This window comes from Octopus bimaculoides, chromosome 25, assembly GCF_046866305.1.
Source record: "Octopus bimaculoides isolate indiv1 chromosome 25, ASM4686630v1, whole genome shotgun sequence".
Taxonomy (NCBI): Eukaryota; Metazoa; Mollusca; class Cephalopoda; order Octopoda; family Octopodidae; genus Octopus; species Octopus bimaculoides.
This window is the reverse complement of record NC_142952.1, coordinates 29579708-29607207: the sequence shown is the minus strand read 5'-3', so window position 1 is coordinate 29607207 and position 27500 is coordinate 29579708. Positions and strand designations below refer to the sequence as shown.

Sequence of the window (27500 nt, the reverse complement as noted above, 5' to 3'; positions counted from 1 at the left end):
ATTGGTTCGTAATTTTATGGACGTCGGAAGAATGAGAGGCACAGCTCACTATAGCTGAATCTGAACTTATAAAGTAAAATGTTCAACGCTAAATAACACTATTTCCGTATGTTAAATTCCAAAAACAAAATATAAAAACGACATAAATTCTTTATCTGGAAGTGAGTATAATTTTAGTAATCAATAATTTATGTTATACTAGCTTAAAAATCTAGGACTTTTGAGCTAGTTCCCCGGAGGGATAACTAGGAGTGAGGTCCAAAACTAAAGAGGGCTAAATAGCAGGACTATTATACGTGTATAATGACTCTGATCAAAGCGCGGGATCAGAGGTTAAGGACGGATGAGGAATAATTCTGTAATGCAATTGTTCCGCTCCCAACCAAGTTGGCATTTTATCATTGTGATGCGACCTCTAAAGGTGAAGATAATTTAGATAAATCACGGATTTGTGTTGCAAAGTATTTGACATACCTGTATTTGTCTATTTTATACAAACACACACACACACACACACGCACACACACACACACACACACACACACACACACATATATATATATATATATATATATATATATGTATGTATGTATTTATATGTACGTGTGGATGTATGTCTATATATATATATATATGCATGTATGTGTACCTGTATGCATGTATGTATGTATATATGTATGTATGAATGCATGCATTTTTGTTAATCTATTTATCAATCTATCAGAAAAAAGAAATATATATGTATATATATATATATATATATATATATATATATATATATATATATATATGTGTGTGTGTGTGTGTGTGTGTGTGTGTGTGTGTGTGTGTGTGTGTGTGTGTATATATGTATGTATGTATGTATGTATGTATGTATGTATGAATGCATGCATTTTTGTTAATCTATTTATCAATCTATCAGAAAAAAGAAATATATATATATATATATATATATATATATATATATATATATATATATATATATATATATGTATGTATGTATGTATGTATGTATGAATGTGTTTATGTATGACTGAATGAGCGCATCTCTAAGCGAATGCTTTATGGTGAACTTCTGCTGAGAAGGAGAGAAAAATGCAACAAGCCAAAGCTGGAAATTCTCTTTAAAATGAAATTTGAGGTGTCTTAAATTAAATTACCAAAGTCTTGACTCACTTACGGCAGAGAAGGAAATGTGGAGATCTTCGATTTGGTAGCAGCGTTACTGACAGAGTTAAGCATGCCCCAGTGAAAAGAAGAGTTCGTGGAAATGAGATTAATATCAATACGTTGCGACTTTGTTTCTCATTCCTTCTCTAAATGTTCTTAATCCTCAAAAGTATGCGTAGCTCAGGTTGATATGAGATCGAACCAGTTCACCCATGCGAGCAAGTCATACATGAATTATTGATATTTCATTTCGGCTGACCAGATCCGAAGTCGTGTTTGTCAAAAAAACCTGCAAATCCCCTGGAGGACTGAAAATGGCACTTGAACATTCATAATAAACAAGCGGAAAATACAGCCTACGCTGAAATGAGACATCGCTGCAGTGTTTGTGATCAGCTCCCTTCAAAGGCCCTTCAAGTCTTAAATGTCATTTGAGAGCTTACGCCAGGAAAGAGAAACCAGACGTAGTAAAACTGATCAAACTCTGCAAGGGGCAGACAGCCACCATGTACACACATTGGCATTGAACCCAGAACCATGTTGTTGGGAAGCAAGCTTCTTATTTTTTTTAATTTAATTTTTTTACTGCCCACAAGGGGCTAAACATAGAAGGGACAAACAAAGACATACAAACGGACTAAGTCGATTATATCGACCCCAGTGCGTAACTGGTACTTAATTTATCAACCTCGAAAGGATGAAAGGCATAGTCGACCTCGGCGGAATTTGAAATCAGAACATAACAGCAGATGAAATACCGTTAAGTAAGTTTCTTACCACACAGCCACGCCTGCAATACGTACTTCTTTCGGTTTCGTCTACCAAACAAATTCACAAGGATTTGGTCAGGCCAATGACACTTGCCGCGGCGTGGGACAAAACCCGAATCCATGTGGTTGGGAAGCAAGCTTCTACAGCTACGCCTGCGCCTTCTGTTACCGTTCTTTACCACCGTTGCCTTTCTAAAACGATACACATCATAACCGAACAATTAAAGTAGCGAAAGGCTGAAATCAGTCTATGAATCACAAGTGCATATGCATATATACATATATATATGTACATACCTACATCTACATGTATATATAGATGCATATCTGGGTAAAGGACGTCAAAAAATCGTGGACAAAAAGGGAACGGGAACATAAACAAAGCACAAAAAAACGGACTTTTTTTATAGACAACCGAATGAAAACATAGGAAAACAGACAAGTCACTTATGGGACTTTTCCTTCATTACCTGCCTCTACGTACATGCACACTCACACACACACACACACATACACACACACACACATATATATATATATATATACAAATACAAATATACACATACACACACACTCACATACAGACACACACACACAAACACACACACACACACACACACACGCACTCATCTTTCAGTTTTTGTCTACTCACAAGGCTTTTTGTTGGCTATAGTAGGACAGACTTGCTTAAAATGCCACGCAGTGGGACTGAACCAAGAACCATGTGGTTGGAAAACAAGCTTTTTATCACAAAGCCATAGAGACGATTATTTGTATGGTAAAAAAAAAATCAAATAGATTTTCACATTTTAGCTTTAACAACCTTGCAATGAGTGTGTGTACGTGTATATTTGTATTTGTATATATATATATATATATATATATATATATGTGTGTGTGTGTGTATGTGTGTGTGTGTGTGAGTGTGCATGTACGTAGAGGAAGGTACTGCAAATATTTAGTGCTATCATGTTACGATACTTCGAAGATCGGCAATTATAACAAAACCCCTATCCTATCGCAACCCTCTCAATTAGTCGACACCTAATTGTAATAACTGTAACAGCTGGATTATTGATTTATTAGTTTGTTTGTGTAAGATAATCAACAATGTCTTCATAAACGAGAGATAATCGAACATGGCAGACGTCTCTACGCTATGATCAAATAATATTTTGACCTTCCTCTTAATGTAACCTTTAACGCAAACACCGGAGTTGTTAAGAATAAAACGGTTTTCTTTTAGTTATACACTTGCATCCTGTTCTTCGTAACCTATCGTCTGGTCTTTACACAATGAAAAATTTGCATTAATCGCTCGAGTCTACTTTATCATCATCATCATCATCATCATCATCATTATTATTATTATTATTATTATTATTATTATTATTATTATTATTAGTATTATTATTAGTATTATTATTTTGTGAGAGAGAGCAATGCAATGCCATCAAAGTGACACTGGGGTAAAATATACGAAGCCCATTATACCCATCATGACTACCCGTCTGATAAGGGTACACCAGACACATGCATCACAACCATATGTACTCGACATGGTGATCTCATATCAAGATAAACAGCGCATGACCTCGCAGGTGGGGCCCAGTTAGAATTTTCTTCAGGTCGATATTATTATTATTATTATTATTATTATTATTATTATTATTATTATTATTATTATTATTATTATTATTCCTTCATAACATAGTGTGTGTAAAAATGAAGCGGAGTCTTTAGCTATCTGTCAAGTCACAACAAGGACCTCAGACAGATAAAACATTATTATTATTATTGTTGTTGTTGCTGTTGTTGTTGAAATAGACTTCATCTATTTCCAATCACTATCCTCTGTTCCGATCAATCTTCTTACATCTCCCTTCCCGGGTCAGTAAAAACTCACGTTACGTTACTTCTAGTATAAGGGCACCCATGCATAGCCATTATCTTCTTAATCTTTCTGTCTATAATGACAGTTCCTCATTTGTCTGTTCCACAAAATCTGCGCAGTAGCATACAGCACCTACAGCCCATGCGTTGATGCCTATGATCAAGTTTCCCCGCATTCATCGCGGATCTACATAACTTTTACTGTCTTCTGGTGAAATCCTCAGAAGAAAGCTTTTCCTTCACCTTGGTGTTCATCATTTGACCGTATTGTACAATACGAAGACACTTGTAACCCTTTCCGTTCGCTTCTCTTATACGCCCATCATTTAGAACTTGTATTCCATTGCTACGTTTCGCTCAGTTCAATTGTTGTTGTGAGTTGGCAGAATCGTTAACACGCCGAGCAAAATGCTTAACTAAATTTCGTCCATTTCTGCGTTATGAGTTCAAATCCTGTCGAGGTTGATTTTACTTTTTATCTTTTGGAGTCGATAATACGAGTACCGGCTGAGCACTGTAATGGACTTAGCCCCTTATCCGAAAATTGCTGGTCTCGTACCACAATTTGAAACGACACCGGACAAAATGCTTAGCGGTATTTCGTCCGTCTTTATGTTCTGGGATAGAATTCCGCTGAGGTCTACTTTGAGTCGACTTTCCCTTTTATTCCTTTCGGGGTCGATAAAATAAGTACCGGTAGAGCACTGGGATTCATGTAATCGACTAGACCCCCTCCCCTGAAATTTAAGGCCTTGTACTATAGTAGAAAGGGTTATCATTGAGTGAGGGAGCAGCACATGCCATCAAAGTGACACTGGATTATAAATATACGAAGCTCAGTATACCCATCATGACTACCCGCCTGAAAAGTGTACATTAGGCATACGCATCACAATCATATGTGTGTGACATTCTAATCTCATATCAAGATAAACAGCGCATGTCTTGCAGGTGGGGCCCAGTTAGAAGTTTCTGCAAGTCGAGTAGCCAATCTCGTTCAAAAGGTTCCTGAATAAGGGTTGTGTAAGGATGTAGAACGAACACCCATGTTTCCAGAGCTGAATTATCCACACCCCAAAGAATTCCTTTCAACAAATGGCTATGATGCTCCCCAACTACTTCTGCTCGTGATCAGAGATGCACATATCGTCAGCCACTGAGGGACATGTTCAACTGGTTAAGGTCTCAAACAGCTGACAAGCAAATCTATGGTTTTGAGCAGAATATTTGCTGTAGCCCATCTTTTTATACCAAGACAAAACAATGGACATGATAACACTTCCAATCAATTAAGATCAGAAGCCTTGAGAGCTAGTGCCTGGTATTATTATTATTATTATTATTATTATTATTATTATTATTATTATTATTATTATTATTATTATTATCATTATTGCTATTATTATTATTAGTTGTTGTTGGTGGTGTTGTTAGTATTATTATTAATATTATTATTATTATTATTGTTATTATTATTAATATTATTATTATTATTGTTTTTAGTATTATTATTATTATTATTATTAATATTATTATTATTATTATTATTATTATTAATATTATTATTATTATTATTGTTTTTAGTATTATTATTATTATTATTATTATTGTTTTTAGTATTATTATTATTATTATTATTAATATTATTATTATTGTTATTATTATTATTATTATTATTATTATTATTGTTATTATTATTATTATTATTATTATTATTATTATTATTAGTAGTAGTAGTAGTATTGCTGTAGTTATTTATTATTCATTTATTAATCTATTTCGATTATTTCTTCTTCAACCTCATCTTTATTCCGTCATGAATCGCCTGTGTCTTGCCATGATTTTCGCCGTCATTGTCATCGGTGTTGTTGTTGTTGTTGCTGTTGTTGTCGTTGTTTAGTTTGAACGCGTTTTCTTCTTCTTCGTCGTCGCTCTTTTCCCTTTCTCTAACACTGACTAGTTTCGCTTTCGCTTTTATATTCCTCTTCTTTTTTTTAGTTCTCCATTTTCATCATCATCATCATCATGATCGTCATCATCATCATCATCATCATCATCATCAGTGTCACCATCATCATCATCATCATCATCATCATCATCATCACCACCATCACCACCATCATCATCATCACCATCATCATCATCGTCATCATCATCATCATTGTCATTGTCATCAGCGTCACGGCTATGGTTGTCGCCACTGTCACCACCTTCTTGGTGGTTATCGTCCCTTGCCGACGCCGCCGCCGTTTTGTCGCAGCAGATGTCATCGTCGTCGTCGTCGTCACCGTCATCATCACCGCCATCTTCGTTTCCGTCACCGTTTTTTTTATTCTATTATTTATTGCATAGCCTTATTATCACTATCAATCATTACATTATTGTTATTTTGTCATTGTCATCATTATTTGTTCTTTGTTTTTATTTGTTATTATAATTTATTTCTTTATTTATGCACTTATATATTTGTTTGTTTATTTCGTGGTACCTTTGCAACGACAGCGACACCAGATGAATGCAATAGAGAATGGACAAGAAAGAGAAAAACAAAGCATCGTTGGGAGAGGCACAGGGTGGAGGGCTTCTTTTTTTGTGTTTTGTTTTTGATTTTTTCCTGTTTTGTTTTCGTTTCTCTTTTATGTTTTGTTGCTTCACCACCGTTTCTTCTTTTTCTTCTTCTTCTTCCTCCTTCTCATTTGATGGCGTCCATTTATTTTTGTTCGAGATGAAATAAAACGGATTTAAAGAGAGGCTTCGGGAGAGAGAGAGAGAGGAGAGTAAGGAGAAGGGTAGGAGGAGGATCAGAGAAAGAGAGAGAGTGAGAAAAGTTGTGGAGGAGAGAAGAGGAAAAGGGGAGAAAAACGGAAAAGAGGAAAGAGAGAGCGGGAGAAACGGAAGGAAACGAAAGAGAGAGAGAGAGAGAGAGAGAGAGAGCGAGAGAGAGAGAGAGAGAGAGAGAGATGGAGGAGACAAAGAGAGAGTAAGAATGAGATAGAGAAGTGAGAGGGACAGAATGATAGAAGGGAAACAATGAGGGAGAGAGAGAAAGATAGGAGAGTAAGGAGAGGGGTAGTGAGAGCGAGAGAATATAGAGAGACAGAGAGACAGAGGGACAGAGAGACAGAGAGTGAGATAGAGGAGAAAAGGAGTGAGAGAAGTGAGAGGGAGAGAATGAAAGAAGGTAAATAGTGAAAGGGAGGGCGAGAGCAAAGAGAGAGAAGTAGAGAGACAGACTAAGAGAGACAGAGAGTAAAACAGAAACCTGAAAAAAGAGAAGAATATGTGTTAGAGAGAGAGAGGGGGGCGGAGAGACAAAAATGAGGAAGGAGAGAAAGAAAGACAGAGGGAGACAGAGAAAGACAAAGAGAGACTGAAAGACGAAGGGAGAAAAGGAGAAAGTGGAACAAGAGCGAGAATTAAGAATGGAGAGAACGGGAGAGAGAAATAGACAAAGAGAAATAGAGAGAGGATTCGAAAGAAGGATATAGATAGATAGATAGATAGATAGGGGAGAGAGAGAGACGAAGAAGAAGACAGCAAGAGAGAGAGTAAAGTAGGATTGAGGGGGGGGGAAGCGGAGAGCAGGATGCCGGAGAGCAAGGTGGCAGGATGCGGAAGGCAAAGGGCAGACATGGCGAGCAGGGAACGTGCCAAAGATCAGCGTCGAGGTGTGAGCAGAGGGCAAACGGGGTGGACCGTTTTAGCCGGGTTGGATGGAGGCCGGTGGTGGAAAGGATGCTTCAGGTAGTAGGGTGGGCGATGGAGGGCGGGGGGGGGAGATTGCAGGGGAAGAAGGCAGGGAGGGGAAGGGCGGATGAAGTGGAGGGAAGGAGGGAGGGTAGGAGGGTGGGAGAACCGACAGTTGACGCTAGGTGAAGGAGGATACAAAGGTGGTGGTGGTTTTGGTGGTGGTGTTGGTGGAAGAAGTGGTGGTGGTGGTGGTGGTGGTGGTGGTGGAAGAAGTGGTGGTGGTGGTATTGGTGGTGGTGATGTTGGTGGTGGTGGTGTTGGTGGTGACGATGATGGTGATGGAGTGGAGGAGGGGAATTGAAAGAAGACATATCGGGGGGGGGGGGGGGCTGAGCAGCAGGAACAGCAGCAGCAATAGTAGTAGTAGTAGTAGTAGTAGTAGTAGTAGTAGTAGTAGTGGTGGTGGTGGTGGTGGTGGTGGTGGTGGTAGTGGTAGTAGCAGTAGTAGTAGTATTAGTGATGGTGGTGTTAGTAGTAGTAGAAGAAGTAGTAGTAGTAGAAGTAGTAGAAGTAGAAGTAGTAGAAGTAGAAGTAGTAGAAGTAGAAGTAGTAGTAGTAGAAGTAGTAGTAGTAGAAGTAGTAGTAGTAGGGGAGGAGGGTAAAGAATAAGGGAGGAAGTGGTAGTGATGGTAGACGAAAAGAAAAAGGGAAAGAAAATAAAGAAGGAACAAGGGAAGAGGAGGAAGAGGAGAAGGAGGAGGAACGCAAATAAACTGTCGTAAAGATGGTGGCAGCAGCTGGTGTCGACGGAGGTGGCAGGGGTGTGGGCGGAGGAGAAAAAGGCGTGGGAGGAGGAGTGTGGAGAGGACAGGAATGTGAAGGATTAATGCTTGACCAAAAATGCATCACCACCACCACCACCACCACCAGTGGAGAAACTGTGTTGATGCCGTAATCACCATCATCATCATCATCATCACATCAACACAAGCGACGCCTCCATCAATTATCAACCTCCGCGTCGGATAACCATTGTCATCACCATCATCATCATCATCGTCATCGTCATCATCATCATCATCATCATCGTCATCATCACGACCGTCGTCGCTGTCGTCATCGTTATCATCGTCATCATCATCATCATTATCATTATCGTCATCCTCCTCCTCCTCCCCCGCCCCTTCATCCTCATTATCATCATCATCATCATCTTTGTCGTCGTCGTCGTCATCATCATAACTTCACAGTAAATTACAAGGCATCATTGCCACCACATCAACTTAGTCACCATCATCATAACCACCAGCATCATCGACATCAGCTTCACCACCGCCACCACCACTACCACCACCACCACCACCACTACCGCCACCACCACCACCACTACCACCACCGCCACCACCACCACCACCACCACCACCACCACCACCACCACTACCACCACCACCACTACCGCTCTTAACACCATTACTGACCACTCTTAACACCTTAACACCAGTACTACACTGCGTGAGAAACCTTACCGCTACTATCTTCGAAACCACTACTGCCGGAATCACCACTATTGCTGCTACCAAAACTACTACCGTCACATACTACCACTAACAGCCACTGTAACACAACAACCACCTCCACCACCACTACAAGTACCACAGCCTACGCATCTAACACGACGACAATTAGAATCAACTCCACCACGACCACCACCAATACTATCACCATCACCACCTCTACAACCACCACCGTCACCACAAACATTATACAACCATAACCACCATCACTACTACCGCCACAACCACAGCTATTGCCACCTCCAGAACTGTCCGTCCGATACTACCACCACTACCACTTCCGCACTCACGGACATCTCACCACCTCTCCCGAAGTCACCACCACCACCACCACCACCACCACCACCACCACCACCATCACAACCGCAATTACTACCGCCTATGCCACTGTCATTTACCTACGACCACCAACACTACCACTACCACCACCACAAACAATACATAGACATCACCATCAACACCACCACCACTACTTCCACAACCAAAAGCGCCACGCCACCACCACAATGACTTCCACCACCTCCAAGACTGTCATCTCTACCACCAACACCACCGTCCCGTCGCCATCCTACAGTACCACCCTTAAACACCGCCCACACCCAGACACCTACCACGCACAACCGTCACTAATAACTGAATTGTGTGTGGAAAATATCGTTAGTCTCCAGAGAAGATAGTAGCAAATTGAATATTCTACTTTCACTTTCACTTTCACTTTCATTACTACTACTACTACTACTACTACTACTGCTGCTGCTGCTGCTGCTGTTACTACTACTACTACTGCTACTGCTGCTGCCACTACAACCATCGCAACCACCACCACCACAACAACTACTACAACTACCATCACTACTATTACTACGACTACTACTACAACAACTACTACTACTTCTACTTTTGCTGTGCTACCTCTACCACAAATAATACCAGTACCACCACCACCAATACCATTAACGCTGCTCCTGCTACTACTACTACTACTACTACTACTACTACTACTACTAATACTAATACTACTACCACTACTTCTACCAGCATTACTAGTACTACTTTTACTGTTGTATTACTACCACTGCTACAGTTATTACTACTGCAACTACCACCGCCACCACTACAGCTGGTACTACTCAGAAAGCTGTTGCTACAGCAACTACAACTAATGTTGCTACTTCGACAACTACTACTACCAACACCAAGACTATTTTTGCAATCACCAGCCCCATCACCACTACCAACTACTACTACTACTACTACTACTACTACTGTTGCTGCTGCTGCTGCTACTGCCGCTGCTCCTGCCGCTGCTACTAGTGCTACTAATATTTTCACAGTCTCCATACACTAACGAAATTACTATAATAAACTTTAGCCTCTGGCGCACAAGTGTTACTGCGTTCATTTCACCTACAATCGAAAACCACAATCATTTCAAATGTATAGCTGTTATATACACTCACTCTATATACACTCATTCTATATACACTCTCTCTATATACACTCGCTGACATGACGTATAATACTGAAGAGATTATCAGCAGCTATTGCGGTAATCTACATACATGTAAGGTGCAACATAATTTATTATACACACTGTCAACGCGGTCTTATAAGATTTGCAGGAGATTTAGGTTAATTTGTATGGCTGCGTGGTAAGAAGCTTGCTTTCCAGCCATGTGGTTCTAGGTTCAGTTCCACTACGTTGCAGACGAAAGCCTTTTAAATGAATTCAGTAGATGGAAGCTGAGACAAACCAATCCCATATATGTATGTATTATATATATATATATATATATATATATATATATATACATATATATATTTATATATATAATGTTCACCAGTAGAGTGGACATATATATATATATATATATATATATATATTGTATGTATGTATATATATATGTGTGTGTATAAACATGCAAACATAGTTGTGCTATTTATATGTACTTTTATACAGAGGGAGCGAATAGGTGTCATACAATATATATATGTGTATGTATGTATCTATCTATATATATATGTATGTATGTATGCATGTGTGTAAATATATATCCATACATAGTTACATAAATAGAAAATTAGATAAATACACAGACAAACAAACGGATAAATTAAGTACATAGATAGATAGGTAGATAGCTAGCTAGATAGATGGATGTATATATATATATATATATATATATATATATAGAGAGAGAGAGAGAGAGAGAAGCAGATATATATATATATATTCTTTTACTTGTTTCAGTCATCTTCATCGTGGCCATGCTGGAGTAGCGCCGTTTAGTCGAAGAAACCGACCCCGGGATTTATTCTTTGTAAGCCTGGTACTTCTATTGGTCTCTTTTGTCGAACCCCTATGTTACGGGGACATAAACACACCAAGATCGGTTGTCAAGCGATTGCGGAGTAGCAAAGAGACACAAACACACAAATATATACATAGATATATGGATATCTACCAAATCCACTCACAAGGCTTTGGTTTGTCTGAGGCTATAGTAGAAAACACTAGCCGAAAGTGTCACGCAGTGGAACTGAACTCGGAACCATGTGGTTAAAAGTAGGCTTCTTTATTTCATGAAATTCGCCATTAGAGGCGTTACAAAGAGGGGATATACAAGGACAGACAAACATAAAGAAGCAGGCTTCTTACCATAGGCTTTTTACCACACAACCACGCCTGCGCCTATATATATATATATATATATATATATATATATATATATATATATATATATATATATATATATATATATATATATATGTGTGTGTGTGTGTGTGTGTGTATATGGAGTAGCAAATATTTTTACAAATTTCACTACCAGTGGCCTAGCATGTGTTAAAGAAAGTCAATAGACAACATATTCTCAATATAAAATATAAAATGGTGTACATTTAAACACAAAAGAAATTCCCTAGAACAGGCAATTTCTACACGGTAGAAGATAGTCAAACGACCGGAAACCTTTGGTCTTCAAACCAAAGATGGTCGTTTTTCTTCTAGCGTTGACTTAAGCCGCTCAAGCTGCTCTCATTAGATCTCCTTTGTTATCGTTTGGTTTCGGTTTAAAAGTTCAAAGTGGACTAAACCTTTCACATCCCACCACACAGGTAACAACACCTTACGCGGGTGGAGATCTTCTTTAGCCTAGGATGTTTCTCCTTTCCCTACTCACTGTCTTCGGCGCTTGACATTTTAATAGAGAACCTCTATTACTCGTCACCAGTTACTCTTTGGTCCAAAAACGGTTCATTCGTGTCACGTGACAGCAAAGAAGAGCACACGTTCCCTCCCTGGGCGCGATTAGTCTCGGAAAGTTTGTGAGGAACATATCATTGATCAATATGCTGACTTTTCCGATGGCATGCCGGTGTCGATGAACGGTTGAATGACCAAATCCAAGCTTCTCTGTTAGCTCCTGAGCAGTTATGATGGGATTTTGTTCCACCAGAGTTTGCAGGACATCTTCGTCAAGTTCTACAGATCCTCCAAGACGAGGCTCGTCCTCTAGGCTGTAGTTTCTGGCTCGGAATTTCTGAAACCACCGTTGACACTGGCTTACGTTTATTGTCCGATTCCCCATATACTGCATTAATATTCTTCGCACTTTCCGTTGCGTTGTTGCTTTTTATTGAACTCATAAAGCAAAATATGCCGAATATGCTCCTTTGTCATTTCCATTATAGCTTTGAAAAAATAACTGTTAAAACCGAACTGTACTCTTGAAAAGTTGCACTAAGAATAAGTACAAGGTAAAATTACTACCTGCTTTTAGAGAAAGTTGATGCAGGCAGTTTATCCCGTCCTCCTCCGAGGACGGGATAAAAGAGGGTAGCTTTGAGAGTTGCATTTCCTCGCGTTCGGTAAAAATGTGTTTATTATGGTAGTTTGACCTTAGAGTCCCTCATAGCGTGAGGCATTCATGTATAGTAATGCCCTTGTATAAATAAATATATTTTGGGTAATAAATGATTTTTCCTCATGAGGTTTTTTCACGCTGATAAATTCTTATAAAAGATTTTATCCTATTATAGAATTAAGTATATATATATATATATATATATATATATATATATATATATATATATATATATATATATATATATGTATTTATATATAAAGATAGGTAGCATATTCTATTCATTTTCAACTGAAAATTGTATTTCAACAAATATGCGTTTGTGTCATTGAAAATGCTTATGTGTGTGTGTTTGTGTGTGTGAGAGTGTATGTGGGCGCACTTGGGTGTTTGTGTGTTTGTACATGTTCTTATACATCATGCCGTAATCATCAAGTGATGAATGAATAGCATGAAGACATTGCGGCTTTTATTTGATACGCCAGCAAATATCTATCTTCCTATCTATCTATCTATCTATCTATCTATCTATCTATATATCTATCTATCTATCTATCAGTCTGTCAATGTAAGAACATATTCTCGCAAACCTGTATGAAGTATTTCTTCCTGTCACTAATCAACTTAGCTAACTTAATCAATAATGTATTTCATTAATACATAAATGATTGATGCTCGTGGTCGTGCACTTTTAAGCTGTCATCACTTCCAAATCTAGAGAGATTTTCTTTGAAATATTTTGTTATTGTATTTTTTTCCCTTGATTTTTCTGCTGGTCTCGGCAGATTCCGACATTCTGAGACACTGTGTCGCTAATTTCTGTAGAAAAAAAAAATGCAATATTAATGTAATTTTTGTAGAGAAAGAGTTGGTTTCCAAATCTAAGCAAAAAAACAAAGGTGCTTTATTTAAATCAAAGTGACATCAATTAGATGCACCTATAGGCACAGGTGTGGCTGTGTAGCAAGAAGTTTGCTTCTCAATGATATGGTTCCGGGTTCAGTCTCACTGTGTGGCTCTTTGGGCAAGTGTCTTCGCGAGACGACGAAAACCTTGTTACTGAATTTGGTAGACGGAAACAGAAAGAAGCTCGTCGTGTATATATATATATATATATATATATATATATATATATATATATATATATATATATATATATATATATATATAGGTGTGTGTGTGTGTGTGTCTGTGACTTTGTGTCTTTGGCAACCGGTGCAAATGTGTCTATGCCCCCGTAAACTAGCGGTTCGACAAAAGAGACTGATAGAATAAGTACTGGTATAACAAAGAATAACTCCTGGGCTCGACTTTTTCGACTAAAACTCTTTAAGGCGATGCTCCAGCATGGCCGCAGTCAAATGACTGAGACAAGCAAAAGAATAGAAAAGAATATGTACTTATACATGCGCTTTCTCCTATTGGACGCAATCATTACAGTGAAGAGAGTAATTCCTTCATAATAGCTGTTAAGACCGAAGACGGCGATTTGGCAGAAACGTTAGCACGCCGGGCGAAATACTTAAAGGTATTTCGTCTGCCGTTACGTTCTGAGTTCAAATTCATCTGCATAAAAGTTTCCTTTTCATTTCTTCTTCGTACATCTTAAACATTATGTAAGCATTTATTGGGTAACTGATCCCTAATATAGTTCTATTTCTCTGTTCCAGATCATGTTTGGTTATGCCTACATTTTACAAAGATTTTGACAGGAATATTCCCCTAATATTCTTTGATAATATTAGTAAGTATACCCTTGGTTTATATCTTCTACGTTTTGATAATGCCCTCTAGCTGTTTCTCACATAGAAGGGTGTGTTTTATCTATGTGTGGAGTATAGAAAAATATGCTTTCTTATAAAGCAAAGAGAGTGTATATTCTTGAAGTAACAAACGAGCAATTTTTCAGGTTTCATATTGCAGATTTCAGATTTCTTCCAACCAGATTGTATCTTTGTTGAACACTTTTTTTCTTCTCACTCCAGAATATTCCCTCCATGATGAATCTGTATCTTCATGAAAGAGAACCTCTTTGACTTTTATTGATTCTCCTTTTATATCTCTGTAGAATGCTGATTGATTTCGATTGAATTTCTCGTTAATTATTTTCCTTTCAGCTTACACTTCTGATGGCAGAGTGTCTCATTAACAGCTTTCAGCTCATGTTTTGAGGTCGATAACTTTCTTTTCAAGTATTCTTTCTTTAATATATCTCTATACAATTTTTATATTTTCTTCTTTCGTTCTCTTTGCTGAGAAACGTAATTATTTATTTATTTATTTATTTATTTATTTATTTATTCGTTTACAGTTGATAAGTATCTTCATAAAACTGATAATTTTCTATAAATCAACCATCATTTTTCTGCTTTCTAAATCCATGATGGCATTTTTATTGTTTTGCCTGTTTATTTCTTCATCTTCGCGATACTATCTAGCAGTGTGTTGTCGAGTGGGAGTATAAACAGATGTTTATTTGCCAAAATGGTGCTTCATTCTCTGCAGTAAATATTCATCTCCGATATCTTTGATCATTGTCAAACTCCACTCAGTGGATCCGTTATCAATGCTAGTCGAATCTATTTTATGCTGTTGCCAGAATCTTAAAAACGGAATAATTTTTGTCTTAAGCAATATCATTAATTATATATTTCACTTACTCTTTTACTTGTTTCAGTCAATTGACTGCGACCATGCTGGAGCACCGCCTTTAGTCGAAGAAATCGACCCCAGGACTTATTCTTTGTAAGCCTACTACTGATTCTATCGGTCTTTTTGCCGAACCGCTAATTTACGGGGACGTAAACACACCAGCATCGGTTGTCAAGCGATGTTGGGGGACAAACAGACACACATACATATACACACAAATGCATATATATATATATATATATATATATATATATATATATATATATATATACAACAGGCTTCTTTCAATTTCCGTCTACCAAATCCAATCACAAGGCTTTGGTCGGCCCGAGGCTTATAAGCAGAAGACACTTGCCCAAGGTGCCACGCAGTGGGACTGAAACCGGAACCATGTGGTTGGGAAGCAAGTTTCTTACCACACAGCCATTCCTTACAGTTTGTACTCTCACAGTTTATAATTGTCTTATTGTAGTCGTTGTTATAATCACTGGCGGGCTAATCTTACAGAATAGCAACATATGCGGCGCATTCCAGTTTTGAGACACTTTTAAGAAAAACACTTATAACTCTCTTAGTTTATTGCAATGTTAGTATATCATTATTATTACTAAACATCTAATAAGCTGACCTGCCAACCTTTGTTATACCTCACTGAAACATGTAGTTGTAACAGCACTTTGAATATATCTTACCAAATACTGCTTATCACAGCTGATTCGTTTGTAGAATGCGGTCAAAACGTGAAGATAATTTGGTGGGTTGCCATGCAATAAAACTTTTCGGAGAAACTTGGTAAAAATGCTCCAGAAACTTAAGAAATATTCCAGACTGGTCATGGATTACCTTGTATGAGCTGAACATCTGCTTTACACTGGTACAAAAGGCAAGGCAAAGCAAGTCCACCGGGAAGCTCATGATGATTCCGGTTTCGACTGGAAGAGCATCATGTCAGGGTTGATCTCAAAGCTCTCCAGTGCGGCTTTAAGTGTGTCCTTGAAGTGCTTTTTACTGCCCACCTAATTTGTACTCTCGTGGCGCTCTGCGCTTCTAATATGACCCTATGGACGAAGTACCTTAAGACTCTACCCACAACAACCCTCCATAGAACAGTGACTGGAGGAAATGGATGGATTGATATAGGCACGAAAACTTATGCGGATTAAAACTGATATGTATATTTCTTTGCAACACATTCTGACCTATATTCATAGGAACACGATATTCAATATATGATATAATTCAGTTTCTTCTATGCCCACGTCTAATAGGATTTTCTTTATCCTTTTCGGTTCTTCCTCGATGTTGTTATTGCCTCTTTCAAACATATTGTTTCCATGGTGAATTCAGGTTTGAGAAAATATCTTGAATAACAGGTTTCTTCAGTAAATACGATCCGGAAAATAACAAATTAATTCAAGAAGGCTTATTGCTGAGAGCATTCATCGTAAATTCTATGAATGGTCAGCCTTCTACACCATGCGAATACTAAAATGTGTGTGTGTGTGTACATGATTATATATATAGCACATATGTATATGTACACACACACACACACACACACACACACACACAAGCACACACACACACATATATATATATACGAGTGGGTGATGAAAGTCCCTGACTTTAAGGATGTCGTGAAAGGCCTGGTTAGGGGCCTCCCTTCCGCGTTGTTTTTCACAATGCACCGCCCGATCCAGGAATTGAAATCATGATCGTTAGATGGTGAGTGCAACACTCTATTTCTTATACACACACAATGAATGGTAGCGAGCTGGCAGAGTCGTTAGCACACTGGACGAAATTCTTACCGGTATTTCGTCTGTCTTCATGTTCTGAGTTCAAATTCTGCCGAGGTTGACTTTACCTTACCTTTCATCCTTTCGGGATCGATAAATTAAGTACCAGTTGAACACTGAACACCAAAATTGAAGGCATTGTGCCTCTAGTAGAAAGAATTATTATACACACAATACTGGTATGTATTATGTATTATGTATGCCTGTAGGTATCTGTACGTGTCTGCGAATATTTGTTCCTAATAAACTTATCCATGAACTGCAAAATTTTTTTCCATTAAATTTTTAAAATTTTATTTTAACCACTCACTGAAATAACGACAATATTTGTCAGTCAGAATCCGAGGTTTCTCAACTGTATTAGCACATAATGAAAGCCCTGCTCCCACGCCCGTTACCCAATACATACAACTGGCATTTCACGTTAAATACGTGTTTACTCATGCACAAATACACACTTAAACAACACAAAACGACACAAACCAACAGAAGCTGAACCGGACAGTTGTATGCCAAGACGTATATGTACAGTTGATTGGTCTGTTGAAATAATGTTTCAAAACCATCTCGATGAATTTATGAATTCTGAATCAAATACCATCAAGATTCCTGCCATATTTATGCTCCAGTGCACCTGGAAGACATTCAAGTCAGTAGAGGTCAGTAAGTGCTCGATCTTATTAAATGTTATCTTAACGCTTTTATCTTTTATCTTTTGCATGATTTCCCCTTTGTTTGTTTAAACTGCGGCCATGCTGGGTTACCGCTTTGACCTTACTCCCTTGGGGTCCATATAAAATTTTATTGTTTATGTGCAATGAATTCGTAATAATTTTACAATAAACAAAATATATTAAAGCGTCTTTTACGCAATTTCCAATGTACATACATACAGTCATATATACAGACACACGCACATGCATATATGCTTACGTGTGTACGCGCGTGCATGTACACCCCGTATATAAATATTTAAAAATATGCATAAATATATGAACATTTATTTATGCATCCGTATAGACGTTATTTACGATAGAAACTGATTAAATAGCTAGTAAAAAAATGTGTTTACATAATTAACATAGCTTCCATATTGAGTTTCTAAGATACGATTACTTGTTTATATCCTAAAATTATTACATTTTCCATTGAAAGTTCTATCTATCTATCTATCTATCTATCTTAATTCCAAAGTATCTTTCTCTATTCCCAAGCGTTAAACTAATACATCCTTTTGTGGTTTACACCACCTGTCCTCGTCTGTTGTTGTTTTTTTCGTAAATTCTCCCATATATATATATATATATATATATATATATATATATATATATATATATATATATATATATATATACAGATATGTGTATATATATGTATGTATGCACGTTATATATTTATATTATAGGTAGATAGATATGTATACACATGTGTGAACGTAATCTATGTCTGCATGTATGCACATATGAGTGCACATGCCTATGTACATATTGATACAGGTGCGAAAGTGAAGCTATACAAGATGGCGCCTATTGATCGCTCAACTCAAAAGTATCTTTTTACAAATTTTACTTCCAGCGACGATTCGTTTATTGAAGAACTTTATTGCACTATTAAAAAAAAATTGGATGCAAATGTCCATGAATATTGATATCAATTGTCTTTAATTCTTCGAAATGATCGCAATAGCTGGAATAAAATTCATACTCTTTTACACATCGTTTATTTGTAAATAAGAAATCCTGACGACCATTATTTTAATTCATCATAAAATCAGAATCTTCTAGAACAGCTTTATTGATATCAAATCACATTTTCTTTTCTATTCGATTATTTAGAGCTTAAAGATACAATATGACAATTTTGATTTGATTTAAAAGCTGGAAAAATAGGATAATCGTGTAATTGAGAGACATTTTGGTGCTTTGTATATGCAATTTACCAAACGAATTTAATGGTACCATGTTTGATTCGCAACCGGGTGATTCTAGGGTCATTCCCACTGCGTGGAACTTTGGGCAAATGTCTTCTACTATAGCCCAGATCTTCGTGGATGGATTTGGTAGTCGAAACTGACAGAAGCCGGTCATGTATATACATACAAACCCTTGCTTCGAATCGAGCTGGATGGCAAACAAAAGTGTGGAGAGGAGTGAAAGCGTTTGAAGAATCCAGGATAATGCATGCAAGACTCAAAAGAAATTTCAAGAAGAATGCTGCGCTCAAAGAAGGTGAATCACAATGGTCTTTTTGTGTTCACAGTTTGTGACAGACCATGCCTTTCGTTTGCTGGCCTCAAATCTCATCTGCGAACCCATGGAAAACGAACTTCCACCAACTATTCTGCCTATATGTTTGTGCACACCTTTCAATGCAATGTATTCCAGAAGGCCAGCAAATCTAACGGAAGCCACAAAAGACATTTTAAGAACCACAAAGATCAGAACTTATCTGCAGCTGTTAGTGGTCCAAATCGGATGTGCAATCTATGTGAATGTCTTTTCAAAACATTGACTGGTTTAAAAAGTCACATCAGATGCCATGATGTTAATAAGGTGTGGGTAAAGGAGATGGTCAAACTCTGTATAAGGAGTAGACAACCACCATATATATATATATATATATATATATATATATATATATATATATATATATATATATATATATATATATATATATATATATATATATATAGATATATATATATATATATATATATATATATATATATATATGTATATATATATATATATATATATATATATATATATATATATATATATATATGTGTGTGTGTGTGTGTGTGTGTGTGTGTGTGTGTGTGTGTGTGTGTGTGTAGAGTGTTAAGTGTGATGTACAGAAGTAAATATTGAAAAAAAAGTCGTCAGAATTTTAGAATAACTTCTTTCATTTATTTTATACATATATTAGCGCTTTCGTTCGTCTTTCGAACTTGTCAAATATAAATCTGTGAAATTACAGAGATCTAGCCTATTTATATAAAAACAGGTGTTTTGGGGGGTTTTGTTTATAACAGAACATTGTTTTGTTTTTTTGTTTTTTTTGGGGGGTGAGGCTTTGGAGACAATGAAAGATGTATAAGTAGATAGAGAGATAGACAGGCAGATAGAGAGATAGATAGATAGACTGATAGACAGGCAGATAGAGAGATAGATAGATAGACTGATAGTCAGACAGATAGAGAGATGGATGGGGTAAAAGAGAGATATTGTCAATTCAAATAAACGGACGAATAGAAAACGAAGGAAAGAAGAAAAAACAACGAACGTGAGGATGTCCACAATAAGTGTATTAGTTTGACGCTCGGTGAAAGGAGAGAGCTTAACGTTTCGAGCATAGCGCTCTTCGTCAGCCGGAAAAATATCATCGATAGCACATGTGTAGTTACATTGCCAGAGAAGCAAAGGGAACAGAGAGAGGAAGAGATGGGAGAGGGGAGAGAAAAAGAGAGAGTGGAGGTTTACGGTGTATTAGAGAGAAAGAGAGAGAGAAAGAGGAAGAGGGACGGACAAATAGACAGACAGAACAGTGGTATAGGGAGATAGAAAGGAAGGTGATGGCCTGAGTATGTGATACTTAAGACTGTAAAGGGGGAGGGGGAAATGAAAGCAAAGCGAAAGAGGAATAGGAAAGGGAGAGAGAGAGAGAGAGTGAGAGAGAAAGAAAGGGAAATAGCGAAAGACTGAGAGGGGTAAAAAGAGGGATGGAAGCATAAAGAAATGTGGAGTGAGGTGAGAGAAAGGCGATGAATGTAGATAGAGTAAGGTATGTAAGATTGAGAGAGTGGGAAGGTGTCACGATAAAGTAGCCTGTTGATTGAGAGAGAGAGAGAGAGAGAGTGAAAGGTTAAGCGAAAGATAGAGAGTAAAAGAAAGGGAAATAATAAGAAATTGAGAAGGGGAGAGAGGGGGAGAAAAGAGAAAGGAACAGAGAGAGAATAGTGGAGCAGAGTGGTATGTATCAAGGTAGATAGAGTAAGTAATGTGAGAGTGGGAGAAGGTGTAAACGTCTGTAGATGATACTTAAGTGGCCTATAGTGGGAGAGGGAGAGAGAATATGAAAGACCAGAAGGGGGAATAGTAAGAGAGTGAGAAAGGAAGGGAGGAAGTAAAAGTGCAGAGAAACAGTAAGAGAGAGAGAGGGAGGGAGTGAAAGAAAGAGAAACAATGGTAGAGGGAGAAGGTGGGGATGGCAGTAGATGATACTTAACTGGCTACAGTAGGAGAGGGAGAGAGTAAAAGTGAACGGCCAGAAAGGGAGATAGTAAGAGATTGATAAAGGAAAAGAGAGCGTGAGATAGAAAGAGAAAGAGAGAGACAATGGTAGTATAGCGAGAGGGAAAGGTGAACAGGGTAGAATGTAGTAAGCTAGAAAGAGTAAGTAATGTGAGAGGGGGGGGAGAAGGTGTGAGTCTATGATAGTTAAGTGGTCTGTAGTTGGAGAGAGAGAGAGAGAGAGAGAGAGAGAGAGAGAGAGAGAGAGAGAAAACGAAGCGCGAAGAGAAAGGTTTGAAGAGTGAGAGATAAAGAAAAGAAATAGAAAGAAACTGAGAAAGGAAGAGGGAGAAAAAGACAGAGAGGAAGAAACAATGAAGTGGGAGAGGGAATAAGAGCGAGGAAGAGAGGAACGAAGTAGATAAAGTAAGTAACGTGAGAGAGGGAAATTGAAGGTGTAAGCAGTTGACACTTCAATAGCCTGTTGTGGGAGAGGGAGAGAGAAAGTTAAAGGCGAAGGTAAATAGAAAGAGACTGAGAGAGGAGGAGACAGAGACAGAGAGAGAGAGAAAGGAGGAGCAGGAGGAGGAATATGAAAGAAGGATAAAGAGAAAAAGGTAGGGGTGGTCAAAGATGTGATAAAAACGGAGAGGACGATGACGACGACAATAAAGAATTAGTTAACACAAAAACAAAGGTGGCTACGGAGAGCTGATGTCGCTAAGATCGGAGAAAACCAGTTTTATAGTGTTGCTGTTGTTCCATAATATCGCTGAACTGATGCTTGTGTGTGTATTACTAATATGAGAGCAAAGCAGCCGGTCGTTAATGTATGGATGGATAGAAGGAATAAATAAGTAGCTAGGAAACTTTATGCCGGAGATAGCTCGTTATTTCGCTCTCTACGTTTGTATCTGTGTTTCTGTTGCTGTTGTGTGTGGCTGTTGTTCGCCTCATGTCGTTTGTCATGCATCAAAACCTCTAATCAAACGCATTCCAGCCGTGGCCATCACCACATCTGTCTATGAGCAAGGACTCCTTGATCACAATAAACATTGTGACTTTGTCTAAACGACATTTTCGGGAGATTTGGTTGCTCTTTCTAGCAGTCAAGCGACTATTGGATGATGTAATTAACACTCCTATATTTATATACGTATATATATGTGTGTGTGTGTGCGTGCGTGTGTGTGTTTGTGAGTGAGTATCTATATGTATGTGTAAATAAAATGTCTGCGCGTATGTGTATATAGGTGTTTTTGTGTGAATAGAATGTGTGCACCGTGTGTATGTGTGTGTGTGTATATATATATATATATATATATATATATATATATGGATATATATGTATATGTATGTAAATATGTATGTGTATCTCATCTTTTTTATCTTCTACTCGTTTCAGTCATTTGACTGCGGCCATGCTGCAGCACTGCTTTGAAGGGTTTTCGACCCCAGGACTTTTTTGCAGTCTAGTACTTATTCTATCCATTTCTTTTTTGACGAACCCCTAGGTTATGGGGATGTAAATACACCACCAACGGTTGTCAAACGGTGGCGAGGAGGGAGAAACATGCACTTCTCCTTTCTTTCTGTTGAAGAGAGTAGCTCGAAACGTTAAAGACTTTCTCTATTCCCGAGCGTTAAACTAATACATCCATTTGTTGTTTACACCACCTGTCTTCGTCTGTTGTTTTTTTTTCGTAAATTCTCCCATATATATATATAATATATATATATATATATATATATATATATATATATATATATTATATATATATATATATATATATATATATATATATATATATATATATATATATATATATATATATATATATATATATATATATATATATATATATATATATATATATATTATATATACATACATACATATATATATATATATATATATATATATATATATATATATATATATATATATATATATATATATACATGCATATATGGGTACGGCATGTCACCAACGGTGCAAATAACATGAAATGCGTGAACAAACGCGTTAAATATGTAAACAACGAGGAAAAATGGGAGACAGATCGTACTCTTTCAGCAGACCGCTAAGTTACGGGGACGTGAACATATAAACACCGGTTGTCTACCGGTGATACGGTGCAAATGCAGACACCAACACACACAAAATCACACACATACATTATATATATATATATATATATATATATATATATATATATATATACACGACGGGCTTCTTTCAGTTTCCGTCTACCAAATCCACCCACAAATATTTGCTCAGCTCGAGGCTATAGTTGAAGACACCTGCCCAAGATTCCCACCCAGTGGGACTGAACCCGGAGCCATGTGAGAAGCAAGTTTCTCACCACACAGCCACGATTGCGCCTATGTTAGATGTCTGTCTGTCTATCTTTCTGTCTGTATGTATGTAAATATATATATGTATGTGAGTGTGTTTGTGTGTGTATGTGTTTATGTGTTTGCCTATTTGTGTGCGCACGTGCGCGGTGGGGGGTACCCACGAAGAATTGGAATGAAACGGGTGAAGCGTGTATTATTCAACCCGGAGATCGCACTGTATCAATCCTAGAATACTCTTCATGCGACTTTACTGCTAAGTGCTCAATGCACGACAATACTCCAACACATTGATTCCATACAGAAAGGGTTTTGAAGCGTTAACGAACTTAGGAACTTGATTCTCGCCAAATTAAATATAAAAGGGTCTAATATGAAAAAAATTATTTCAAATCGTGTGATGAATACACATTTGAAAAAAAAAAGGTGGTCCACGTGCACTCAATTAACACCCACGCTAACACACATGCTCCGGGATATACACATATATTTGCATGTTTGTGATTATATATATATATATACATGTGTGTGTGTGTATCATTATATATATAAGTATATATACGGTGTGTACATATATTTTCTTTCTTTCTCCCTTTCTCTGTCTTTCTTTCTTTCTTTCTCTCTCTCTCTCTTTCCCTCTCTGTCTTTGTCTCTCTTCTTCTCTCTGAATATATATATATATATATATATATATATATATATATATATACACACACATACAGATTCCTACAAATATATGTAAGTACATCCATATACATACATTATATAACACACACACACACACACATATATATATATATATAGAGAGAGAGAGAGTGACAGACAGACAGCCAGACAGACAGACAGACAGACAGAGGGGAAGGGAGAGGCAGAGAAAAAAATTAATTCTAATCTGTTTTGCTTAACCAACGATATAACGGTGAATACGTGATTATTTTTTTCAACAACAAATTCCAACGTGCAGGTTATAAAAAGAATTCGTTGCTCTCCGTCAGTTGCGACGACGAGTGTCCCAGCTGATCCGATCAACGGAACAGCCTGCTCATGAAATTAACGTGCAGATGGCTGAGCACTCCACAGACACGTTAACCCTTAATGTAGTTATCGAGGTAATTCAGCATGACACAGAGTGTGACAAGGCTGGTCCCTTTGAATTACAGGCACAACAGAAACAAGAAGAAAGAGTGAAAGAAAGTTGTGGTGAAAGAGTACAGCAGGGTTCACCACCACCCCATGCCGGAGCCTCGTGCAGCTTTAGGTGTTTTCGCTCAATAAACACTCACAACGCCCTAACCACTGGGCCATTGCGCCTCTACTGCTTATGTTGTAACTTGACCAATAAAGCCAATAATTTGCAAAACTATTGCAAAACTTTGCGCGCATGTGTGCGTGTGTGTGTGTGTATGTGTGTGTGTGTATGTGTGTGTGTGTGTGTGTGTGTGTGTGTGTGTGTGTATGTGTGTGTGTGTGTGTGTGTGCGTACTAATTCATTTTAAGTTGCTTATTGGGAAGCTACATTAAAAATATTATTTCGAAAAACATTTAATGAAAATAAAAAAGCATTATTGTGTTTGAAATAAGGAATATATTTATCATCACCTTGATTCTCATATATCGCATTAAACCCTAAGTGACTCCTTTATTTCCTGAATACTTCCGGTTAACTTCCTGAATAATCATTAATCATTTGAAATTAATTAAACGCCGTCACATTAAGGAAGACATCTGTCGTTTTACCATCTCATTCGACGTCATATTAAAACGTATACGGTGAACCTTGAGTAAACAAAAAAAGTCATTATAGGGTTCGTTGACCTAAATATAGCAGCGAAATTTCCCTTAAAATATAATCCCCTTGACTTTTACATTTAGCCGTATAAATGTATGAAGATATAAATATATATGTACACACCCACACCCACACACACACACAAACAAACGCGCACACACACCCACACACACACATATACATGTGTTTGTAAATATATATATATATATATATATATATATACACATGCAGATATATGTATATATATATATATATATGCATGACTCACCATGGGATTGCACCAAGAAAGTTACCCCGCGAGGTACAAGTTCGGGCAAGGCTGTTTATGGAAGACCAGTAGTCGCCCATGCATACCGGCCTCCCCTCGCCACTCCACCAGTGTTAGCCAAAAGTTTTATATACTTGACGAGAAGGAACTGGAGTGCAGAGCGAAATATGAAATTGATGGAATGACAAAGGACAGGAGTTTCATTGTCACCTTCGTCAGTTTAGTGTTGTTTCTGCTTTAAGAAGCAGTGCACTCAGAACTTAGTGTTTATGCACCACCTTACAACTTCTCTCGGAGCCTATGTACGTATACATGTATACACAAACACACATAGACACACACATGTATATATATACATACATACATACAAACATAAGAGGGCATTTGTAATGATCGTAATAAAAATGGGATTTTTAAAAAATAAGTGCAACAAATTAGCCATTATCTGAGCCATCATCTCAAATTAATTAAACGGCGTCGCTGTCTGGAAAATATCTGATTGTTTTGTAAACTCAAATTATCTGCCATCTTTACTTTTCATTTAGCCGTCACACACTCACACACAAACACACACACACCCGCGCGTACACGGAAACACACACAGTCACATACGGACGCACATCCACACATACACTCATATACTTACATCCATTCCACTATTAGCTAGACTATTTGATGAAATGGAGGAATGACTTAGTATAAAACCGGTTAAAAGACACGACTATAATTTCTCGGATCTTTAATGTTTTCAACAATTGCATTTACACGACGTTTCGAACTCTATTCATCATCATGTCACTTCAACGGTTTTTGTATAAGTCAATGAGCCTTGGTTACTGAATATAAAATGTGTTATGGTCGTGCTGATGACGGTTTTATATATATATATATATATATATATATATATATATATATATATGACGGGATTCTTTCAGTTTTCGTCTACCTACTAAATCTACTCACAAGACCTTGGTCAACCCGAGGCTATAGTAAAAGGTACTTGTCTAAGGAGCCACGCAGTGAGACTGAACCTGAAACCATGTGGTTGGGAAGCAAATTTCTTACCACATAGCTACGCCTGCGCCTATACATATGTTTGTGTGTATATATGTATTTTATGTTGTATGATGTTTGGTATGCCTGTAGTTTGTATAAGTAATTCAGATACATGCCACTGGCATTTCTGAGTTATTTCACCTAAGTACCTTTTGTTTAAATTACAATCTATAGCGCTGCCTGCTCCTGGTACGAACATGAAACGTTTGTAAGCTGAATGTGTCAGCGTTCATATCCACTGTGTCAGATACAAGAATATATATATATATATATATATATATATATATATATATATATATATATATATATATATATATATATATATATACATGTTGTATAAATTATTGATATATATATATATATATATATATATATATATATAT

General features: G+C 37.3%; 1 protein-coding gene and 1 long non-coding RNA gene across 4 annotated transcripts in view; one reads left to right on the top strand and one right to left on the bottom strand.

Annotated features, from left to right (window-relative positions):
• Positions 1 to 27500, top strand: part of LOC106884093 (uncharacterized) — a 380074-nt gene that overhangs the window by 267075 nt on the left and 85499 nt on the right. Inside the window, exon 3 of the mRNA XM_052976276.2 lies at positions 14634 to 14707. The gene's annotated coding sequence lies outside the window, so the exon portion shown is untranslated. The remainder of the gene's footprint in view (positions 1 to 14633; positions 14708 to 27500) is intronic.
• Positions 1 to 27500, bottom strand: part of LOC149131147 (uncharacterized) — a 161808-nt gene that overhangs the window by 74377 nt on the left and 59931 nt on the right. For 2 of the 3 annotated variants that reach the window (XR_016238459.1, XR_016238458.1), the window contains 2 exons: positions 25604 to 25780; positions 18996 to 19534 (listed from right to left, as the gene is read on the bottom strand). This is a non-coding gene — a long non-coding RNA (uncharacterized LOC149131147). Of the gene's footprint in view, positions 1 to 1947; positions 2133 to 13553; positions 13783 to 18995; positions 19535 to 25603; positions 25781 to 27500 lie in introns of those variants that run through there. The other variant, XR_016238457.1, reaches the window with a different exon arrangement.